This window comes from Triticum aestivum, chromosome 3A (assembly GCF_018294505.1).
Source record: "Triticum aestivum cultivar Chinese Spring chromosome 3A, IWGSC CS RefSeq v2.1, whole genome shotgun sequence".
Classification (NCBI taxonomy): Eukaryota; Viridiplantae; Streptophyta; class Magnoliopsida; order Poales; family Poaceae; genus Triticum; species Triticum aestivum.
Genome location: NC_057800.1, coordinates 611,491,926 through 611,510,871, shown reverse-complemented (window position 1 = coordinate 611,510,871; position 18,946 = coordinate 611,491,926).

Sequence of the window (18,946 nt, the reverse complement as noted above, 5' to 3'; positions counted from 1 at the left end):
TTAGGGGAAGGGAAGCTGCTGGAGATGCTTTAAAACCCTACGATTTCTTAGCTACTATTTTACACGAGGATATCGACCGATCCTTGTGTAGCTGGATAACCGTGGTTACGACTGTGGAATTATGCTCTCTGCATCTTCTTCTGTTACGGGTTAATCTTGAGGGTTGAGGTGATGTGTCGGGTAGTGGTTCTTTCATCACAAAGGAGCCTAGTTGAGCTTGCAATCAGATGTTCTTGCTTGAGTTGGCACACATATGTGAAGCAAAACGTACATGCACGAATCAAGATCATAGGTCGGCTACTACATATGGACGAATTAAACCGGAGGCTTGTCATACTTTGAACTAGCTATGGGTAGTTCTTCCTCATAACATGAAAAACTTCATGCTCAACCAATCCAAAAAATCCGTCACCTCCTTCATCTTGCAAAGATTGCCACACCAACACCACATGACTGCCATCGCAGAGGTAAACTCACATTTCTTCATTTTTCTCGGCCTAATGCTTTGATCCGAGCAAGATAAACTCATACCGACAAAAAAATGTGACACACTTAGCGTAGTGGTGATTTCGAGTGTGGTTGGACGATGGATGACGAGAGGTTTAGTGCCTCCCTTTATAGAGCATGAACGAATGAAATTTTAGGCAGGAAAATAGAGTGCAAACCGGCGAAATTTTAGGCTGGAAAATAGAGCGCGAACGGACGGAATTTTAGACGGGAAATCACAGTATAAAAATAGACCACCGACAACTGCATAGGAATCAGTGCGACTAAAAACGACACCACCCGACAGCCCGCGGTGCTGTCGCATCGTGCACCACACAAACAGTGCATGCCGCCTCACGCGGTGGCGGCAGGGCCCACCGCGCGGCCTCCGTTCCGTCGCGGCAGCCAACTGCTTGCCGATTCCTGTTACCGCCAGTGGCCGCCTGCCAGTGTGGCGGCAGGTTTTGCCACTTCCCATCATGGCGGCAGGTGCCACGCTTCGGCTAACGCGCCTGCCGCCACGCCTGGGGGGAGGTATTTTTTTGCTAATTTTATCCACATGTAGTCCTTTTTGTCAATTCGTTTCGGCAAGTGATCTTTTTTGGACAAAGATTCATATTAAACACGTGGGAGAACCTCAAAAGGAAAACTATCATGGATGATGACATCTGCCCCCTCTGCACCACAAACTTGAAATCACCTATTCTTCAAATGTGCATTCGCACCAACACCCACAAATTTGGAATCACCTATTTTCCGAATGCGCATTCGCTCTAAGGATCTGGCTTAGGCTTACTTTTATGCTAGGCCGATTGGGCTGCTATGGACATGACCTGCAACCCCGCTATGGACATGACCTGCAACCCCCACGCTCAAGCCTTCACATTGCTCACTATCCTATGAAAAATATAGGATGCAAGTGTGCAAAAAAATATTGGCATGTCCATATAGTGTGCATCCTGCAGTGGGGGGCATTCTTGTTGGAATTTTGAGGCAACAAACCAGCAAACGCAAACATGTGAATATGCTCGCCTTATGAACACATGCACGTACACTTAACCCTTATAAACACCTTCGAGATACCAAATTATTTCTCACTCAATGAACATTGCTGATCGCCGAAAAGACTAGTAAATTCAGAAAAAAGCGACCGCCATGGCCAAGTCTAAATCTCAAACCAGGAGGGTCATTGCCGTAACATCTTCGAACGAAGTAAAGCTCCCAGTTTATTAGCAACAACAAAGTCTACTGTAATTTTGGTTTGGTGCACGTAGCATTTGCGGATGGTTTATTCGGGTTTGGCATCACGCGCGAGAATTGCGCCGGTGGACGGCCAGGAGCGGCCCCAACACCAACCAGGGCCGACCGCGCGGCAGTTGCGCGCGCATCCATTGGCCGGACGGTCCAGAAGCTTCGCGAAGCGGCCGGTGGCTTTCCCTCTCTCTCCCCGCGGGGGCGGGGCCCAGCCGCACCGGGCAGAAATAGAAACAAAAGCGGCCTCCGCTTTTTCCCTGCAAGGAAATAATCACCACACGTCGCGCGTATCTATCCATTCGTCCGTCCGTCCGTCCATCTTTCCTGCTTCGCACGTGCCTCCTCCTGGTGGAGACGTGCGGTGGTTGCGCACTTGCACGACTCTCCCTCGCCGACGGGGACGGGGGCGGGGACCGCCAGCCAGCCAGCGACGGGGGCCGTACCACCATGTCGGCCGGCACGCTGGCGTTGCCCAGTGGGCCGGCCATTGGCGCCTCGCTTCGCCGTCAACAGCCGCCCTGCACGGTCCGTGGTTGGGTTTCCACTTGTGGCCGTCCCCGATTCCCTTTCTGGATCAGTGGAGTGAGATGCCAAACAGGCCAATCCGAAAGCAGAAGAGATATGCGCGCAGTTTAACCTGAAGAATGAAATGACGGAGATGCGGTTCAGTTCCTGCCCATGGCTGCTATATTTGGCAAGATAAGTAGATGACCATCGAGCTTGGACGGATATCCGACAGCGAGGCTTCTTTTCTCGGATCAAAACTGCTCACCCCTAGTGACTCTTTTCTCGGAGCAGAACTGCCCACCCCTTGCGGAGCACCACTGCAAATAGCGTAGCATACATACATAAACAGCCAAGGGAATGCGCGCGCCCTGCAGGTTGCATGTGTTCCGTTTCTGTAACGCGGTGCCAAACAGTGCAAACACAGAGCTGGCGAACGGACGGGTACGCATCAAAACCAGTTCATAAGGTTGCATAGCAGTTCGGTAGTATTTACATCCCAACCCAGCGCAGCAGAAAGAAGTTAACAAGCTGGCCAATGAACTAGGCGAACTACTGTTACGAGAAGAAATAATGTGGAGACAAAGATCAAGAGTTCTGTACCTAAGAGAAGGGGATAGAAACACGAAATGGTTTCAGAGGAAAGCTATATGGAGGGAAAAAAAGAATAATATCACCAAACTTATAGATTCCAGCGGTGTCTGGGTGGAGGATAAGAAAGGGATTGTGGAAATGACTAATTCTTTCTTTAAAAATCTGTACACGAAGGAGGACGGATTAAACCCACAGGAGATTTTGGAGTTGTTTGATGAAAAAGTGACACTCAATATGAATGAGGCGCTCACTAAAGCTTTCTCGGCAGTGGAAATAAGTGATGCTCTGTTTCAGATCGGCCCACTCAAAGCTCCTGGGCCCGATGGCTTCCCGGCTCGCTTCTTTCAAAGGAACTGGGAGGTCCTCAAGGAGGATGTGATCAGAGGTGTTCTCGGTTTCTTTGAGAATGGGTCAATGCCAGAAGGGATTAATGATACAGTCATCGTCCTAATCCCAAAGGGCAAAGATCCTCAATCGTTGAAAGACTACCGCCCCATCAGCCTTTGTAATGTAATTTACAAGGTGGTCTCCAAATGCCTTGTTAACCGTCTCCGACCTATCCTAGATGGCATCATATCAGAAACCCAGAGTGCCTTCATCATGGGTAGATTGATCACAGATAACGCACTCATTGCCTTTGAGTGTTTCCATAAAATACAACACTACAAAAAACCCCGGGAGACGTATAGTGCGTACAAACTGGATTTGGCAAAAGCCTATGACAGAGTTGATTGAAGGTTTTTGGAAGGTGTACTTCTGAAGAGTGGATTCTGCAAGAAATGGACCGACTAGGTCATGAAGTGCGTCATATCATTAAGGTATTCGGTGAGATGTAATGGGGAACTTTTGGATCCGTTTTGCCCATCCAGGGGTCTTCGACAAGGGGACCCCCTGAGTCCATATTTGTTCCTCTTTGTGGCTGAGGGACTAGTGAAACTAATTAATAAGAACATTGCAGATGGCAAGTTGACGCTAATCAAGATTGCGAGAAACAGCCCGGGTGTATCACACCTTTTGTTTGCTGATGACAGTCTTCTTTTCTTCAAGGCCACAGTTGATCAAGCTGAAACTGTTGGGAGAGTGTTGGACACCTTCCAGAAATGCACAGGACAATTAATTAGTGCTAGCAAATTCTCTCTCCTCTTTAGCGAGTCTTGCCCAGTTGCAACGAGGGATGCAATTAATGCCACACTTGGTGTTCAGACGGAAACCTTTGAAAGCAAATATTTGGGGTTGCCTACACCGGAAGGGAGAATGAAGGATGAACACTTTCAACCAATCATGGACAAATTCGCGAAGAGGTGTAATGACTGGTCTGAAAGATTCATGTCCTATGCAGCAAAGGAAGTTCATGTAAAATCTAATGTCCAAGCACTTCCCACTTTCATCATGAGTGCGTTCCTGCTCTCGAAAGGATTTTGCGAGAAATATGAGAGATTGATAAGGGACTTCTGGTGGGGTGATGAAGAGGGCCACCAGAAAGTACACTGGAGGTCGTGGGAGAGAATGATTAAACCCAAGAGGGCCGGTGGCATCGGTTTCCGAGACATGCATCTTTTTAACCAAGCGCTACTGGCCAAGCAAGGTTGGCGCCTAATCCAAAACCCGGACAGTTTATGTGCTCAAGTTCTTAAGTCCAAGTACTACCCTAAGGGAAACATCCTGGACACTGTCTTTGCCTCGGATGCCTCGCCGGTCTGGAGGGCAATTGAGTCGGGGATCCAACTTCTGAAGAAGGGCCTAATTTGGCGTGTGGGGGAATATTCAAATACAAAGGGACCAGTGGATACCTAGGAAGGAGGGCCTCAAAACTGCTGTCTTCACAAGAAGATCAAGGCTCCGATGGGTCAATCAACTAATGGATGCAGAAGAAAAGGAATGGAATGTGCCACTGATTCGCCAGATTTTTCATGAGTTTGACGCTGACGAAATATGCAAAATCCCCATCCCAAGAACAGAGGCAAAAGATTGTATCGCATGGCACTATGAGAAGAATGAAATTTTTTCGATTAGGAGTGCTTACAGACTGGCTGCCTCCACTCTCCAGACACAACAAGCACGTCCTTCAAGCTCAACACGAGATGCACATGACCGTAGCATTTGGGACCTTATTTGGAAAGCGAAAGTACCGGGAAAAATTCAGATCTTTGCATGGAGGATAGCTACAAATACCCTCGCCACAAAAAAGAACAAATACAGGAGGACACTCGAGGTGGACTCAATCTGTAATATCTATGGCAATGGTGAAGAGAACGAGTACCATGCGGTAATTTCCTGTACTAAGAGCAGAGCCCTCAGGGAAGCCATGAGGAAAGAATGACACCTCCCACCGGAGAAATCATTCAGATACACCGGAACAGAGTGGCTGCAGATGCTCCTTGACCCTGAATCCGAAGAAAATCGCGCTAACATCCTATTCCTTCTCTGGAGATGTTGGCACTTGCGGGAAGACTGCATCCGAAGCTCAGGAAAGGAGTCAATCGTTGGCTCGGTACAATTCTTGACTATGTACTCAGATGAGTTCCGAGGCGCGACAACAATGAGGGATATAGATAAAGATGTGAGCTTGGGAGCTAGTAGTGGACAGGGTACGAGCCAGGCGCAGCCAAAAATTCAGTGGTCTAGACCCCCCATGGGATCGGTCAAGTTGAATACTGACGCCTCATATATGGCAGATTCAGGCGAGTCCGCTGCAGGAGCCGTTGGCAGAGACAGTAAAGGAAATATTCTCATCTCTGTCAGCCATAGGATGTCGCCCTGCCGCAGCGTCGAGGAAGCAGAGGCGAAAGCTGCTCTACTTGGTCTTAACAAACTCTTGAGAGTTTATAGAGGTCCTCCGATTTTGGAACTAGACAGCCAAGTGATTGCAAATGCTCTGAAGCTGGGGACTGCTCTCGTTCCCCTTACTATGCGCTGCTCATTGACATCAAGGGAGCTCTGAATACGTTCCAATCCCACACCATCAATTGTGTAGGAAGATCATGTAACGCCCTGGCGCATGGGCTTGCAGCTGTGGCCAGAAGTACAGGAGACCAGGAGATGATGGCCGACGTACCTGAGTGCCTTCGTCAACTCATGTCTTTAGAATTTGTGGCTACAATAGAGTAGTTTCCCTACTCTGGTTCTCAAAAAAAATATTTGTCTTTCTAAAGATTCAACAAATGGCTACATACAAAGTAAAATGTGTGAATCTACACTTTAAAATATGTCTATATATATGAAAAACGTCCATTAGACGCACGTACCAAGAGCCAGGACTCCTCCTCCTCCAAGAAAGAAAGTTAAGGTTCGTGCCTCTTGCTGGCGCCGGCGCAGGTCCGCCTCGTCTCCGATGGCCCTAGGGTCATGGAGGCGCGGTGGATCCTGGTAAGGGTCGGCGGGAGGGCTCCGTTTTTAGTCATTTTTTCAATCTTGCTAGGGTTTGTGTCCTACCCAGGAAGGCGATACGACGGCAGCTCCCTGAAGATGGAATAAAGGTCTCCCCGCCCAGCCCTCGTTCCGGCGGTGCGTCTAGCATCGCTGGTGGGCGTGTGGAGGTGTATCTCCGCTAGATCTATCTTTGGTGGATTTCCTCGGATCTCGTCGTTCTTCGTCTACGTTCGTGTGTCTTCGGTTTGGATCCTTCCGATCTACGTTATTTTTCATCGGCGGCGGTTGCTGTTCTGGGGTGCTGGTCCTATGGGGCCTTAGCACGACGACTTTTCGACTGTCTACTACAACAAGTTGTGCCTGGCTCTGATGATGGAGGGGTGATGACGACGGCGCGCATTCGGCTCGCTTCGGTACTTATAGTCGTCGCTAGGTGGTTTACGGATTTGGATGTAATTTTTATTTTTGGTGTTCGTTGTACTGCCATGATTGAATATGAATAGATTGAAAGTTTTCCCGTCAAAAAATGTTTATATACATCCGTATGTGGTAGTTCATTTGAAATCTCTAAAAAGACAAATATTTAGCAACAGAGGAGTACACAAGTAACACAACAGTTGGTACATAGCGTAGTCAGATGTGTATGGAGTAACCATTATTTACAAGAGAGAAACAGTTCGGTCAGCAGCTGGTCTGGAGGGTATCACTCGACTAGGAGGACGGCGTTTCAGCGTTGGAGCTCGTCCACATAAAGTAGCAAATGAAGTCTGATTTTCATTTTGGAAATTGTTTTACATGGAAATGAAAAAGTTTTCTATGTGCATGTAAAATTTCATGATGATATGACATCGGGAGATTCTGGGAAAAAATCAAAGCTTCGAGAAAGGTTATTTTTTTTGAAACGGAGGCAAAAGATTTGCCTCATTGATTAATTAAGAAGAAGAGAGTTGCCCAGTTAATTAACGGAAAACCAGGCGAAAACCGATATATATAAACCACGTGCGGACTACTCGCTGAGAAAGAAATTGCATGACCACACGGTTAACCCGACAAACATACATAGGATGAAACAATCATGATCCTTCACACTTCTACATCACAAAGAAACCCCCAACGAAACCAAGGTTGCAGACAACAGACACCATCAAATCCATGGAGACGAGCCAATCGAAGATGGTGGTCGAAGAGATTGAGTATCGTCCATTAAACAGCCGCTGACGCCTTACCAGTGGCGCCACTCTTCTTGCCTATGCTCCTGAGAGCCTTCTTCACCTGCTTGATTTTGCCCGTAGAAGCCTCCTCCGCTACGAGGCAAGCAATCGCCTTGCCAGATCCAGGACTAACTGCCTCCAAACGGGTGAGCAAGTCGCCAAGCTTTTTCACGAAGACCAACTCGTCAATATGTGCCAACATACCATCACGGTCAAAGATGGACGGCCGGATGGACTTTAGCGCCTCAGAATTAGGTGCCAAAGCACCTACACCCACAGACGGCACCTGGCCAACAGCCACAGGTGAGAGAGCAATAGCAACATCCAACCCTCCATGGTCCACAAAGGCGAGTGGCTGACTGTGCTCCAACGACGGTGGTGAGGTCGAGGTCGGCATCGTCAAGGCCCCTCCAAGCGACTCCATCTCCATAGGAAGCACCATCGAAATAGGCGAAGTGGGCTCCCCACAAAGCTTTTGCAGCTCAGGCATAATCTGAAGCACCGGAGCCACGACCTCGATAACAGCTTCACTTCCAGAAGTAATCGGCACGATAGGCAACAGCGATGGTCAGGATGCACTGCGAGGGGAGAGATCTCCATACATGCCAGCTTCCTCATTGGCCGAATTAACATGGATCTCGGGCAGCAGGGACATAATAGGCACAACCTGGAGCTTGGCAAGAGCGGCCTCTGCATTTGCCAAAACACTCCCAACTCTCGCCAAGCAGTCTTGCAGCTCAGTGCGGAGCAGCACAACCTGCTCCATGAGGACCAACTGTTGCGGTACATCTGTCGGGGTAGCATCGTTGGCAGGAGCAAACATCGGGGTAGCATCGTTGGCAGGAGCAGACATTGGTGGATTCAGTGGAGTAACATGACTTAGCGGCGTAGTCTGGTCCCTGGGTTGTTTTGCGCGGCAAAAGCGAGCAATGTGGCCAAAGCGAAGGCAGTTCCTGCACCGAACTGGGTCCCTGCAAGAGCGGGCATGATGACCTCTGCAGAGGCACCGAAAGCATCGATCCCTCAGCCACGCCGGAGGAGTCGGTTGTGCATTAGAAGCGGGATGCCGGAAGCCTGTTAAAGATGGTGAATGATGGCGCCCCTTGACGAGGTGCCAGTCCCCAAATGAATCTTCATGAGGTGCCGGCGCACAACACATGAGAGCAGCTTGAGACTTCTCCTTGCGGAAGCATCCAAGCCAATCTCCCCAAGCCGAATGCACGGGAGAAGTGACTGGGACGGTGCAAGACATGCTTGCAGAGTCGCCTGATGCCAGCGGCGACGACAACAACGTTCGGGGAGCAGTGTACTCAGTCGGCGTAGCCGTCGACAGGGATGCAGGAGTCGATGCCGGAGGCGGCGACAGCTGGTCGACGGAGTTGCTGGCAGGGGGAGCGGTGGTGGTGGCCTGCAGGATCGGAGATGTCACTGTCGGCCCAGCAGGACCACGATTCTCCCAATCTTGAATGGGCAGAGTGCACTGGAGAAGAGCATGAGCCACCGGAGTTGGACAACCACATTGCAGGGCCGACTGAAGGTGCAGATCCTGAACGGACGCGCCGGCCATGGTAGCATGGACGACGGGCAGGCGCGCTGTAGCGCTCGTCTTCACGGTCCTTGGCAGACAACAACCATGGGCCAGATGACCACCTACGGCCGGATCGGCCTTGCGGAAGGCGAGTGCAGCCGCGGCCAGCTCGACGACAGCGGTAGCTAGGGACGACCGAGCGAGAGCCAGCGGTGTCGTTGGAGCGGGAGCCGGTGGTGTCGTCGTAGAGGCTAAGGTCTTGGGCACGGGGAGCATCACGGACACGGCGGGGCAGGCCAGCGTTGGCGGCGGCGCTGGATCCCGATCCAGATCCAACTGAGCAGGGGACGGGGATGGCAGCGGGATGATCCACTGCACGGAGCCCGCGGGGAGCGCGGCAGGAGGTGGCAGCAGCATGCCGGCTGGCCGGACACAGGGCTGCGGTTTGGTGGCCGACGGGGCCGGAATGGCCACCATCGGTGTCGGTGTGGGCGGCTGGTCGCGGTCGCTCGAAGCTGCACTTCCAGCGTTGTCCCAATCTAGAGTTTGGCTCTATTTATTTTCAGTCAGGTTAAATTTTTATTTATTTTGGAGCACCGATTTCATTTTTTTTCTACCATGACCTTCCCTGATGTCATATGGTCATGAAACTTTATAGGCACGTAGTTGTCTGTTCATCTTTCATGTAAAAACGGCTGTAATCATTTTAATCTTTATAGCTATTTTTGTTTTTAATTTTACTGTTCATCCACGAGCATATGAATTCGTAATCAGGGGCGGATTTCTGCTAGACTAGCATCTCCTCTTGAGAGAAACCAACAAAACAATACCTTCTCGTCAAAGTTTAAATTAACTAGCAAATTGCCTGTGAGTTGCCACATGCCGAAAATGAATATGTAAACAATGCTCAATTTATAACTATAATCATCTTCCGTTGTAAACGTTGCCGCGGGCCTCGTTGTAAGGTTTTTTCTGGTTTCTTACTCCTCCATTTTATAGCTGCAATCATTTTCTATTCCTACACATGCTTCCAATCCTATATTTTGGATACCTCCAGATTGAACACAGCCCAATTCTTTCTATCCTTGTCTTTCTTCTCGCGGAGGCAGCATCTCCTTAACCATCAATGAAAAACAAAGTAGCCTATCCCGTGTCGTCCCTCCTCCCCATTCACCTTTATCTCTTTTTCTGAAACGAGGCAAAAGACTTGCCATTTTCATTGATTAGAGAGTGAGAATTGCCTGTTAATTGACGGGAAACCAGGCTAAAACCGATATATCCAACCCACATAACATGGGTACACCGGCCAACCTGGCTATCGATATAGAATATAAAGCTACAAAGAGGAAAAGACATTTGGCGAGTAGTCGCAAGCGTCATCGTCATCAACGATTACCTCCGAACGAGCAACTCCGACTTCACCATAGACCTTCATCGTCGAAGCCAACCCCGCAAGCAGTTGCACCGAAACCATGACGACACATGCCAACAGAAGGCCACACGCGCAAACAACCGACAACTCTGACTCTGACGACGAGCATCACAAGGGAGATGTGCAGGACTTGTGGCACTACAGCTTTGACTTCAAAGCAACCAAACAACCAGCGAAAGAGCACCTTGGACACATCAAGAAGATCTGACTACTGAAGCCCGAGCCATGAACGAAGCTCCTCTCGACTCCATCATCATTGCCAAACAGACACCATCGCCCCCGAAATGGCTGCCTCAACAAACTACACGACGAAGATGCCGCAAAGCATGCAGCAAACATGCCGCCATCCACCAGTCTCCAGGTAGTGGCCGACTCTGAGACGATGCCCCAAAGAAGGAAGAAGACGTGAAGGCCCCTTTGTGGCTTTGTCGCCCGATCCTGAGGATCTGAGCTTTCCCTCCGGAGACAAGGCCGTGGGGACAGACCGAGAGGAGCACCACACAGCAACAACGCTTCCAAGAAAGAGCACGACACCCACGGGCATCGCCGTCGCCGGACCCGACAAAGGCCAAACATAGGATTTCTCCCAGAGATACTCAACCATCAACTGCTCGCACCGGCACAACAAACAAATCCCATCCTGCTGAGGCCGACAATGAACTTGTTATGGGGTCCCATGATGCACCATGTCTAGACGCACGCACCCCCCCAGCCAAAGCCGCTAACACCAAATCTGGGGCCACCGCTCCAGCAGCCTACACCATGCCGGGCTAGCCACCCCATCCCATCCCGCAAAGCAGAGTTGTCGGGCCGAAGCCTGAGCAACCCGCAACAGCCGCAACCCCGCCCTTTGAGTGGGTGGCAAGTAGCCAACCGTCGGATCCACACGCCAATAGCCGCTGGAGCGCCGCCAACCGCCACGCCATCCCTGCCAGATGTCGTCGAGGTGCCCCAAGGCCTCTCCCCAAGCAACATGAAGAAGGACACCCATCTCCCGGTTGCCTCGTCGTCGCCCACGCAGTCGAAGGGGACCGCCACATCTGCAGTCACACCGACCAGACTAGCATCGCGATCAACCTTGGGGTCGCTGCCGCGAGCTCCCAGCACCGTTTTCAGAACGACGTATGGGTGCCCCGCCGCCGCCACGCAAGCGGCAATGGCGGCAGGCCGCTTGATTTAGCCTATCCTCTGGCGGCTAGGTTTGGCGCCCTGGTGCCACCAGGAGCGGCACTCGAGCGGGGTCTTTTCTTTATGGGACCAAATTTTACCTCTATCTCTTCATCTGCCCTTACTCTAGTATTATTGTCAAATCCCCAACTTTATCTTCTCGCTTTACCATCATTTGACGTTTTTATTTTCAAATTTAGGAAATCAATGAAATGGTCCTCATGTACTGCGAAAGATGGCATATTGTCTGCTTTAAAAATGAAACAGTTCTCACGGGCACTATTCAAGGAAGAAAAAGAATACACACTACTGCAGGATGCTGCTAACGCGACACTACAATCAGAGACCCTTCGACGAAACTATGTGCGATGCAATAATCGCAAACGATGATGTAAAAAACCAGTCAAAAAGGTACAAAACGTTTGCGATGACGGATGCATCAAACACGGTTCAGATTTTAGTTGCATGTGCGGTGCAGGGCGTACGGTTCAGTTCAATTAACTGTTTGCGATGAGGCAACACAAAAGAAACGGGTAGCCAGATGAAGGCGTGTGCGATATACATCATACGGTTCACTCAGATGAACTGTTTGTGATTAGATAACACAAAAGAAATGGTCAGCCAGATCAAGGTGTGTGCGATATACGGCATGTGGTTCATTTGGCCTTGTCGTCAGTGTGTGACCTCTGTGGCAACCGTTCGCTCCCCACTAGCCTCTTCTTGTACCGTGGCAACTGTCCACCACCTCTTCACCTTTCCCTCTTGATTTGGAACTCCTATCGCACACTCTTCCTCCCTCCATTTGCCTTCACCCTTTCCTTATGCCATTGTTCGATCGTCTTCTCCATGGAGGAAACAAGCCGGAAACGACCCCATTATTCTTGCCCCGATCTGAAAGATGACGTGGTGGAGGAACTCATTGATCGGTGCGACATCATCACGTCAGCTAGCATGGCAGGTTCGTTCAAGACCATTCTCGACTCAACTAATAACATCATTACAAGCAACCCAAGGGTCCAGGAACGGTTTGATCTCCCATATCTTCTTCGTCGTGACCCTGATCACTGGCGCGGGGACGACGAAAGCCTCGCCTTGTGCAAGTTGATGTCGCTTGATAATGATACGTGTGATGTTAAGATGTCATCGCTTGAGCGTAAGGCTTGGGCATGCGCGAATGGAGATTGGGTTGTTTATATTGGGTACAACTGCGAGTGGGAACTTGTGAATGTGTACACTCGTCACCGGGTTCCACTTCCAAAAACCTCAGACTGCCCTGAAGTTGAGCACACCAGTATTCTACGTACGTTCAAATACGATCATGGTGATTGTCGTCTACGAAAGATAGCAATTTGTCGAGTTCCCAATCGCTCTTGGAATTACACGAACTATGAAGTTGTTGCTATCTTCGACAAGCTTGTTGCCGTCCTTGCTTCCACGACTCGATGGATATTGCTCAAAAATCAATTTTTGTACACGGATGAGTACTATGATGCAATTCAATACGAGGGTCTTGTGTTTTCTGCCACCACTCGTGGCACTGTTTTTGCATGGAATCCTTATGGTTTCGGTACGTTTGTCTTCCAGCGTAATTATAATTGTTTCATCCACATGCATGCGGGTTAGCTAGCTAGTTTCCCTTTACTAATTAAGTAATTAACCTTCTTGTGTTTCTAAGGTCCTGTGAACATTCCACCACCTATACTTGAAAAATTTTATAACCAAGGGGGAGATGATGATGGTGATGATCACAAGCATGAGGACGCGCAGGACCCATATACTCAGTGGCGTCTGGCAAATTATTCCAATGGATCACCTCTTCTTGTCTGTATACAGGGCACTGCTGATGTTAGTAAGGAAGCAGGTGTTGTCTCGCATGGTCGCACTCTCCGGACCTATTTCAACATCCGTTGCAGGGTATTCGGGATGGATACTAGTGTGCTAGAGCCAACACCTTCTTCCTGGTTCAACATTGATAGTTTTGGAGAAAACTCACTTTTCCTTGGACAAAACTATCCAATGATGGTGAAAGGCGATGTAGCTGATGTTGACACAACGTTACTACAATTTATGAGAAGCAACTATATCTATACCTCAGACATTGCTATGCTTTCCTACCGTGGCTATCACAATATGGGTATTGAAATAGGTCGCTTCAGCCTGGATGATCAGTCCCGCGTTGGTCTCGAGATTGACAGTAGCTTGCCCTTCCCAAAGAATCACTTCTGGTTCAAAGCAAGCGTTTCCAACGCCGACGAGTGGTTGAGCTGAAGTTCATTTCACCACTTTCTTATTTGTTGTGTGAGAAAAACTTTACTTTACTAGAATGTTTTGTTGGAAATGATCTATAATCCAACATGTACCCTCGTTGTCGTTGTGGGTTGATGACTTGTTATATGTAATCAATTGTACATGTGCATATGCATCCATCAACTCACGCCTGCTAGTGGTGTCCATATGAATAGTGTTAGTGATTTTAGTTGCAAAAATTAGATAGTGCTAGTGATTTGACAAATCACAGTGTTACAAGGTTGACAAATGGCAATGTTACTAGATAAATGCTACCTCTTGAGCATGCGTTGGTTTTCCCTTGAAGAGGAAAGGGTGATGCAGCAAAGCAGCGTAAGTATTTCCCTCAGTTTTTGAGAACCAAGGTATCAATCCAGTAGGAGACCACACGCGAGTCACCTCGTACCTACACAAACAAATAAGAACCTCGCAACCAACGCGATAAAGGGGTTGTCAATCCCTTCACGGCCACTTGCAAGAGTGAGATCTGATAGAGATAATAATAATAAGATACATATTTTTGGTATTTTTATGATATAAATTGAAAGTAAAGATTGCAAAATAAAATAGATTGGAAACTTGTATGATGGAAAATAGACCCGGGGGCCATAGGTTTCACTAGTGGCTTCTCTCAAGATAGCATAAGTATTACGGTGGGTGAACAAATTACTGTCGAGCAATTGATAGAATTGAGCATAGTTATGGGAATATCTAGGTATGATCATGTATATATGCATCATGTCCATGACAAGTAGACCGACTCCTGCCTGCATCTACTACTATTACTCCACACATCGACCGCTATCCAGCATGCATATAGAGCATTAAGTTCATAAGAACGGAGTAACGCTTTAAGCAAGATGACATGATGTAGAGGGATAAACTCATGCAATATGATATAAACCCCATCTTTTTATCCTCGATGGCAACAATACAATACGTGTCGTTTCCCCTACTGTCACTGAGATCGAGCACCGCAAGATTGAACCCAAAGCTAAGCACTTCTCCCATTGCAAGAAAGATCAATCTAGTAGGCCAAACCAAACTGATAATTCGAAGAGACTTTCAAAGATAACCAATCATACATAAAAGAATTCAGAGAAGATTCAAATATTGTTCATAGATAATCTTGATCATAAACCCACAATTCATCGGGTCTGGACAAAAACACTGCAAAAAGAGTTACATCAAATAGATCTCCAAGAAGATCGAGGAGAACTTTGTATTGAGATCCAAAGAGAGAGAAGAAGCCATCTAGCTAATAACTATGGACCCGAAGGTCTGAGGTAAACTACTCACACATCATCGGAGAGGCTATGGTGTTGATGTAGAAGCCCTCCATGATCAATGCCCCCTCCGGCGGAGCGCCGGAAAAGGCCCCAAGATGGGATCTCACAGGTACAGAAGGTTGCGCCGGTGGAATTAGGTTTTCGTGGTGCTCTCTGATGGTTTTGGGGTACGTAGGTATATATAGGAACAAGAAGAAGGTCAGTGGAGCCACGAGGGGCCCACGAGGGTGGAGGGCGCGCCCAGGGGGGGGGGGGGGGTAGGCACGCCCCTGCCTCGTGGCCTCCTCGTTGATTGCTTGACATCCACTCCAAGTCATGTGGATCACGTTTGTTCCAAAAATCACGCTCCCGAAGGTTTCATTCCGTTTGGACTCCGTTTGATACTTTTTATGTGAAACACTGAAATAGGCAAAAAAACAGCAATTTGGGATGGGCCTTCGGTTAATAGGTTAGTCCCAAAAATAATATAAAAGTGTATAAATAAGCCCATTAAACATCCAAAACAGAATATATAATAGCATGAAACAATCAAAAATTATAGATACATTGGAGACATATCAAGCATCCCCAAGCTTAATTCCTGCTCGTCCTCGAGTAGGTAAATGATAAAAACAAATTTTTTGACGTGGAATGCTTCCTAACATATTTCTCAATGTAATTTTCTTTATTGTGGCATGAATATTCAGATCTGGAAGATTCAAGATAAAAGTTTAATATTGTCATAAAAATAATAATACTTCAAGCATACTAACTGAGCAATCATGTCTTCTCAAAATAACATGGCCAAAGAAAGTTATCCCTACAAAATCATATAGTCTGGCTATGCTCTATCTTCATCACACAAAATATTAAATCATGCACAACCCCGATGACAAGCCAAGCAATTGTTTCATAGTTTTGATGTTCTCAAACTTTTTCAACTTTCACGCAATACATGAGCGTGAGACATGAACATAACACTATAGGTGGAATAGAATGGTGGTTGTGGAGAAGACAAAAAAGGAGAAGATAGTCTCACATCAACTAGGCGTATCAACGGGCTATGGAGATGCCCATTAATAGATATCAATGTGAGCGAGTAGGGATTGCCATGCAACAAATGCACTAGAGCTATAAGTGTATGAAAGCTCAACAAAAGAAACTAAGTGTGTTGGAAATATGCCCTAGAGGCAATAATAAATTGGTTATTATTATATTTCCTTGTTCATGATAATCGTTTATTATCCATGCTAGAATTGTATTGATAGGAAACTCAGATACATGTGTGGATACATAGACAACAACATGTCCCTAGTAAGCCTCTAGTTGACTAGCTCGTTGATCAATAGATGGTTATGGTTTCCTGACCATGGACATTGGATGTCGTTGATAACAGGATCACATCATTAGGAGAATGATGTGATGGACAAGACCCAATCCTAAGCCTAGCACAAAGATTGTGTAGTTCGTATGCTAAAGCTTTTTCTAATGTCAAGTGTCATTTCCTTAGACCATGAGATTGTGCAACTCCCGGATACCGTAGGAGTGCTTTGGGTGTGCCAAACGTCACAATGTAACTGGGTGGCTATAAAGGTACACTACAGGTATCTCCGAAAGTGTCTGTTGGGTTGGCACGAATCGAGACTGGGATTTGTCACTCAGTGTAAACAGAGAGGTAGGACATCATCATAATGTGCACAATGTGACCAAGGAGTTGATCACGGGATGATGTGTTACGGAATGAGTAAAGAGACTTGCCAGTAACGAGATTGAACAAGGTATTGGGATACTGACGATCGAATCTCGGGCAAGTATCGTATCGCTAGACAAAGGGAATTGTATACGGGATTGATTAAGTCCTTGACATCGTGGTTCATCCGATGAGATCATCGTGGAACATGTGGGAGCCAACATGGGTATCCAGATCCCGTTGTTGGTTATTGACCGGAGAGTTGTCTCAGTCATGTCTGCATGGTTCCCGAACCCGTAGGGTCTACACACTTAAGGTTCGATGACGCTAGGGTTATAGGGAATAGATATACGTGGTTACCGAATGTTGTTCGGAGTCCCGGATGATATCCCGGACGTCACGAGGAGTTCCGGAATGGTCCGGAGGTAAAGATTTATATATGGGAAGTCCTGTTTTGGTCGCCGGAAAAGTTTCGGGTTTTATCGGTAATGTACCGGGACCACCGGGAGGGTCCCGGTGGTCCACCAAGTGGGGTCACCAGCCCCGGAGGTCTGCATGGGCCAAGTGTGGGAGGGGACCAGCCCCAGGTGGGCTGGTGCGCCCCCCCCCACCAGGGCCCAAGGCGAAGAGAGAAGGGAAAAGGGGGAAACCCTAGGCTCAGATGGGCCTAAGGCCCACCTAGTGGTGCGCCCCCCTCTCTCCCCCCTTGTCCGCCCCCTAGATGGGATCTAGGGCTGGCCGCCACCCCTCCCTTTCCCCTATATATAGTGGGGGTTTTGGGCTGCCAGAAACACGAGAACATCTCCTTCTTGGCGCAGCCCTACCCCTCTCCCTCCTCGTCTCTTGCGGTGCTTGGCGAAGCCCTGCTGGAGTACCACGCTCCTCCACCACCACCATGCCGTCGTGCTGCTGCTGGATGGAGTATTCCCCAACCTCTCCTTCTCCCCTTGCCGGATCAAGGCATAGGAGACGTCACCGGGCTGTACGTGTGTTGAACACGGAGGTGCCGTCCGTTCGGCACTAGGATCATCGGTGATTTGGATCACGACGAGTACGACTCCATCAACCCCGTTCACTTGAACGCTTCCGCTTCGCGATCTACAAGGGTATGTAGATGCACTCTCCTTCCCCTTGTTGCTAGATTACTCCATAGATTGATCTTGGTGACGCGTAGAAATTTTTTGAATTTCTGCTAAGAACCCCAACAAAGTGAGTGTGCATCCAACTTGCTTGTTCATGAAGACCTAGGCATTTTTAAGAATCCCATCATTGGAATATACAAGCCAAGTTCTATAATGTACAATTCCCACTAGTTTATGAAAGTGACAACATAGGAGGCTCTCTATCATGAAGATCATGGTGCTACTTTGAAGCACACATGTGGAAAAAGGATAGTAACATTGTCCCTTCTCTCTTTTTCTCTCATTTTTTTTATTTGGGCCTTTTTTTTGGCCTCTTTTTTTTCCGTCGGGAGTCTCATCCCGACTTGTGGGGGAATCATAGTCTCCATCATCCTTTCCTCACTGGGACAATGCTCTAATAATGATGATCATCACACTTCTTTTTACTTACAACTCAAGAATTACAACTCAATACTTAAAACAAAATATGACTCTGTGAATGCCTCCGGCGGTGTACCGGGATATGCAATGAATCAAGAGTGACATGTATGAAAAAAAATATGAACGGTGACTTTGCCACAAATACGATGTCAACTACATGATCATGCATGTCAATATGAAAATGATGAAGCGTGTCATAACAAACGGAACGATGGAAGGTTGCATGGCAATATATCTCGGAATGGCTATGGAAATGCCATAATAGGTAGGTATAGTGGCTATTTTGAGGAAGGTATATGGTGGGTGTATGATGCCGTCGAAAAGTGCGCGGTAATAGAGAGGCTAGAAAATGTGGAAGGGTGAGAGTGCGTATAATCCATGGACTCAACATTAGTCATAAAGAACTAGATTGGTAGGAAAATACCATCGCTCGTCCCCGACCGCCATTCATAAGGAAGACAATCAATACATAAATCATGCTCCGACTTCATCACATAACGGTTCACCATACGTGCATGCTACGGGAATCACAAACTTCAATGCAAGTATTTCTCAAATTCACAACTACTCAACTAGCATGACTCTAATATCACCA